Source organism: Nipponia nippon, unplaced genomic scaffold, assembly GCF_047370975.1.
Source record: "Nipponia nippon isolate SJK-2023a ecotype South Korea unplaced genomic scaffold, ASM4737097v1 scaffold_3, whole genome shotgun sequence".
Taxonomy (NCBI): Eukaryota; Metazoa; Chordata; class Aves; order Pelecaniformes; family Threskiornithidae; genus Nipponia; species Nipponia nippon.
Genome location: NW_028262347.1, coordinates 90,145,791 through 90,151,566, shown reverse-complemented (window position 1 = coordinate 90,151,566; position 5,776 = coordinate 90,145,791). Strand labels below are relative to the sequence as shown.

Here is a 5,776-nt window from a genome sequence, read left to right as displayed (position 1 = left end):
CAAAGAAAGAGGCTTTTTGCCCTGAGTCCTTGCCCCATGGTTACTGCAACAGGTTCAGCCTGCCAGCGAACACTCTGTGGTGCAACAACAAGTTTTGGTCCATGCTTTGGAGATGGGCAAAGAAAGGCTGTGTGCACTAATTCTGTGCTGGATTTAACTGCCTGGCGGGGTTGGGTGCAGAATTAACCAGGGCACAGTGAAATACAGTGCAATGGGTATGCACAGCGCAGGGGCAGATGGCACTGTGAGTCCCCCCAAGGACAAGCCTCAGCAGGGACAGGACCCCTGGATTAGTTATTAGTTGCATCTCCCTGTGTTGAGCCTTGGGGGCACTAATTGGCCTTAACAGCCCTGAGCAGCCTCACCTGGGGCCTCCCCACACCCATGGGTTGGCTCTATTTAAGCCCAGCCTGAGGTTATTATGCCTCCAGCTTGGTGTGGAAGGGTGTGAGTTTGGGGAGAGAGAGCTGAGTAGTTCTTCACTCCTGCTCCATGGAGGTGGGTCAGCTGCCATGCTGAAGGGCTGTTCTGTGAAGTCCCTCTGCATTGTACACCCTGTCTGTTTTGGAGATTAAAGCCCCTTCCTGGGTCCTTGGTGGCCACCTGATGGAGGAGCAGCTTTTCAGTAGGAAGAGGCTGGGTGGGGAAAAGCCATCATGGGGCATGGGAGGAGAGGGTTTCATCCAGCAAATGCATTTTTGGGAATGGCAAGCTGTGCCTGATGTGAGGCCAGTGGTGTTGGGGAGCAGGCAGGTGGGACCCTCCAGTTGGAACTTCCTCTTCCTGCTCCTGGCTGTGGCTGTGCAGGCAAACCTCTGGGGTGAGGACATGAGGTCCAGGCTTGAAGCAGGATGGCTTTGCCTCTGCTGGCCCTGCTTGGTGAGGATGTAGTGCGGGGCGGGGGGGGAAAGCTCTTTTTTCCATTCCCTCCCCAATGCTTGTCAAAGGGCCTACCTGCCCCTCATACCCAGAGGAACATGCGTAGGTCGTGTGTTTGGCTGCGGCAGTTTGCAGCCCTAAATGGATGAAGGTCCCTGGGGAGCCTTCTGTGGGGCAAAGAGCTGGGCAGCCCTTCTCCAACCTGATCTGCTGTGCTGCTGCGTTTCCACCGTGGTCAGTGGAGATGGGAAAGCTCTCCCAGAGAGTGGGTAGGGACCCCAGATGTTCCCCCAAGAAGCAGTATTGCCAAGGCACCGCTTGGCCAGTGACTTCCAGGTTTCCTTTTGTTTCCTGCCATCTGCATAAATACCCAGGAGAGGTTTCCAGCAGGTTATCCCTCCGTTCCTGGTGTGCTCCCATGGGTCTTGCCTGATGGGCAAGGAGCTGTGCTTTGGAGGCAGGACGTAGAGGTAAACCAAGGTAACATAATGTCAGCTGGGTTGACATGATGATCCTTAAGTTGCTAAATTACCGTGGGTTATGATATCCCACTTAATGCAGGAGATTTACAGCGCATCAGTTCATATAACTGCCTTTCCAGAGCCTTCCCCATCCACCCCTCCTCAGAGCCAGGCAGTGCATATATGGGAATGGATTTGCTTGGGAAAAATGTTTTCTTCTGTTGAGAGCCCCAGGGGGTATTTATTTTATTTTTTTTATTTTAGGGCATGATATTTTTCTATATTCTGTTTTTGGTTTTTGGAAATTTGGCATCGGCCAAGGAACATTGCCTGGCTGCACTTTGCAAGGCTGAGTGTGCCTCTCCTGGCACGGGGCTACTTTCTATGGTGCGGATGATGCTGGACAAATCGGATGAGCAGAAGGTGCCGGTGGAGAAATTAACCTTTAAAACACACACAACATGCACACAAAATATTCTTCCCTAACGCAGCGCTTGGGATCTGGGCAAATGATAATAGCAGAGCAGCAGGGCTGTGTGGGATGCATGGCCGGCCCGGCCTGCCTGCGGCAATGGTCCAGCCAATGCAGGCAGAGCTGGGGAGCTGCTGGCAGCCAGCGAGGAAATGCTGAGTGTTTTTTAAAATCATTATATTGGCCAATGTGTCTCTGGTTTCCCGATGGTTCTCCCTGCTTGGGTACTCTGGGTCTGATGTGTTCCCCTGTGGCTGAGCTGGATGTAAGGATTTAATGAGCAAAAATTTGGATTAATGGATTCCCCCATCATTGCATTTAAAAATACATTTTTGGTAGCAAGTGGGGAACCCTGCCTGGCCAAGCAGGGGTTGCTCTGTGATATGCCCACCACAAGCAAAACCCATCTGGCAGAGAGGGTTGGGGGAAAAATTAACTGTTGAAATACACATGTACAAAACCCCATCTTGCAGGTAGGCTCAGCCCCTGCCAGACAGGCAGCACCCATCAGGAACTAAACTTGAGTGGCATTTGTGTTCGGTGACAAGGATGGGAATCTGGGAGCTGCTCTTGCGAGGGGCCACGGGGCAGGTGCAGAGGAGAAGCACCATATGTTAGACAGTCCGAGGAAGCTTTCAAGCCTCCGTTGTAAAAATCGCCCATCTTTCTCCCTGTATTTAATGCATCTTTGTATGGACACTAATTCCTCAAGTATCCACGCCAGGGTTGACTTTTAGTATGTTTGTCCAGGCAGGCTGCCAGCGAGCGGTTCCTACAAGGCTCCCAAGCTCTGACATTTGTTAACGCTGCAGTAAATCACAGTGGCTCTTTGGGTAAGGTTTTTCTTGACAAAACGGCGGAGGCGAGAAAAAGAGAGAAGAGACCACAACAAAATGCAAAGGGCTTATTTGAGTCGGAGAAGAGTAACTGGCCCGAATGAAGCAGATGGGGGACAATGAGGGAAACTTCCAGCTCTGTGCCCTCTGCTCCCCCCCCGTCTCCCCTATTCATTGGTGGGCAATAACTGAAAGGGGAAAATGCCTGAGGTTGGTACTTTTGGCTGAGGAAGGTGATGAGGGAAGCCCAGCCGGCCAGGTCAGTCATGGAGAAACCTGCTGAGATGTAAAGGTCTTGGGGGGCAAGTGTCAGACTGCGCTGGAGCTTTGGTAATGGTGGGATTATAACTCTAAAATCCCCTGTACCAAGCCCCTTTGGTTACTCTTGTCCCCCCCGCTGTATTTTGGGGGAGGATGTGTGACATGGCCCCTTTAGCAGTTGGCCATGGTTTTGGGTGGGAAGATAGTTTGCAGGGGGAAACAGCTCACTTGGTGTTATTGAACAGGGAGCTCTCATCCCAAAGCAGCCACCTCTGTGGCAGCATCTCCATCCCAATGTGGGCTGCATCCCGTTTTGGTGCTGCAGCCCCTCTCCCCGCGCCTCCCCCCAGCCCTGCTGCAGCGTGAGTATTTATTTATCCCTGCCAGCCTTCTGTCTTCCCTCTTTTCCCCAGCTTATTTATGGCCATTGCCTTTCAGCTCGCGGCCACTGCAGCCTGAACTTGGCCATTATGTGCGGCTCGTTGCGGAGGTCATCAATCTGCAGGGCCAGCACGCAGCCTGATGGACTTCCCTCATCATCATCAATTTTCTCTGCTGTGCTGGTGCATCCCTTTGGATCTGGGGCAGCTGCACATGTGCCGCTGGTGGCCTCTGCACTCCTGCCCCGGACACCCGCCTCATACTCACAGAAGCTTTTTGTCCTGGGATGCTCACAGACATCAGGTGGGTCTGCTTGGTCCAGATGTCCAAGTAGGGCTTGGGGTGGCTTCAAAGAGGCGATTGGAGTGCATTGCACAGAAAAAAGTACATTATTTTGCTCTAAATAAGCACTCTGGAGTCCGGCTTAGCCAGCCAGACATTTAAGCAAATTCTCTATATAAATTTGGTAGGGAAGTTGTTCTTATTCTATATCTTGGGTGCAGGCAAAGCTGGGCTTTGCTGCCTTTGCAGACTGATGCCTTCAAAGGGGCTGCAGAGCTGAAGCTGATTCATTTCTTGCCCTTGGAAGGACTCCCAGGGTGTTTTGCCCATTGCACCCTGTGTGGGTGCTGTTGAAGCATCGTGCCTTGACATGCATGTGGGGCTGGGGTGGGAAGTGGCAGCTCTTTAACAGCAAACAGCAGAACTCCCACTGGTTTCAGAGCGATGTCAGAGAGGATTGCCTGGGTACCGCCAGCTGCAGGGATGTCTTTTGGAGGGGAGGTGAGAGATGCTGCTGAGCTCTCTCTGCCTAGTGCCAGCAATGTGATAGCCTTTGGACCGTGCCAGTTTTTGGGAGGTGCAAATCCCCCAGAGGAATGGCTTGAACTGCAGGGAGATGACACCCAGCTCAGCCCGCCCGTGTGCCCCCCAGGGCTGTGGGGCATTGGGGTGTCTAATGCCTCCATGAAGTGTCCCAGCCACCCTCTCCTGCTTGTTAGAGGCAGGAAAGCAGCTGGAAACTTGAAGGTAATTCTCAGTGGCTGGATGCTTTCATCCCCATTTACCCAGAATAAGTCAGACCTTGAAATAAGGCACTGTTCAGTTAAAAAAAATAATCAGGAGAGCTGCTCCAGCCAGGCTGTGACTGGGGCCCCATGGTTTGCTGGGTGCACTTGTCCAGGGCTGAGGGATGCTTTTCGTGGCTGGGCATTGATGCAAACTGGCACGGGGCCACGGGCAGCTCTGCTCTGTGTGGGAGGGGTGCTCCCATGGGAGGTGCTGCTGCCCCCTCTCTCTACTGGGGAGCAGAGGCTGCAGCTTTTGGGGGAGCCAGCGAGGTGCCTGGGGTCATTTGCCAGAGGGATCAAAGCTGCTTGGGCTAAAGCAATGTGGGTCTGGCTGCTGATCAGACAGAAGCATTGCAGGAGCTTAATTTTGTTAGGAGCACTGGTCAAGGGTCCTGGTGTCCTGTGGATGCCAAGAGCAGCTCCTGGGATGTCAACTCCTGCCCACAGCCAGTTTGAGTGTGTTATCGTGGCTCTGCTGCTGCCTTGTGGTGGGTGACACTGGGCTTGTCACCCTCTGACCCTCGTGGGGAGGTGCAAAAGCCCAGGCTGGGTCTCACTCAGCTGCTTCAAGTTGCTGCCTCATTAGAAAATAACCGGGTGGCCGTGGTGGCCTGGCTGGGGGGTGAGCAGCCGGTGGCATGCCTCTCCTTCCCGCTGGCATTTTTAGGGGTGGCATTTAGACTTGGCGCGGGTACAAGCAGCTGGAAAATGCGTGGCATTTCCTCTTCCTGACAGGCAATCCGGGGAGGCTGGGTGATGCCTGTGGTCCTGCTGTGCTGGCTGCCTGCAGGTGACTGGTATGAAAAGCAAGGACACTGAAATAATGTCACCCCCCAGGCCCTGCTGCCCAAAGAGACACCGGGGTTTGGTGAGGTTGGTGCTTGCGGGTCTGGCCAAAATGGGGTGGCAGGGTGTTGAACAGTACCTGTCATGCATCTTCCCCTTAAAATGCTGCTTATTCCCAGTGTGGGTTATTGCACCAAATCACCAAAATATCGCTGTTTTGCACAAGGAGCTTTTCCAGGGGGCAATTCTGGCTGCTGGCTGCTATGATGGGGGTTTTTGCTGTTGGTCTGGTACAAGCCGGGAACTCGAAGCTTGAGCTGGCTTCGTGCCCCCTGTTGAGCCCGACATCTTCTGACACCATCTCAGCTTGGGCAGGAGTAGCAGCCTGGCCACCTGCCGGCCCCTCTGCCCAATGCATTTGCGGTGACCAGAAAAATGTGACCTGCAGTCTTGCCCTTACCCATCTCCTCTCTTTCCCTCCTCTCTCCCTTCGCCTGGAAAAAAAAAATCCAGTGTTGGAGACCCATCTGGAGAAGTCTTTTAGGAGGGGAAGCCCATAAATTTCTCTCTGGCTCCCTGACCTTTGGTTTCCCGGGGGAGGCGCGTGGAGGGAGAGGAAGTGTTTTCCCC

At 53.5% G+C, this 5,776-nt stretch overlaps 1 long non-coding RNA gene across 1 annotated transcript; it reads left to right on the top strand.

The window, feature by feature from the left end:
- The first annotated feature begins 447 nt into the window (after positions 1 to 447).
- On the top strand, positions 448 to 5,408 carry LOC148054764 (uncharacterized). The gene is made up of 3 exons (XR_015706302.1): positions 448 to 498; positions 3,348 to 3,593; positions 5,096 to 5,408. It is a non-coding gene; the product is annotated as an uncharacterized LOC148054764 (long non-coding RNA).
- Positions 5,409 to 5,776: the final 368 nt, after the last annotated feature.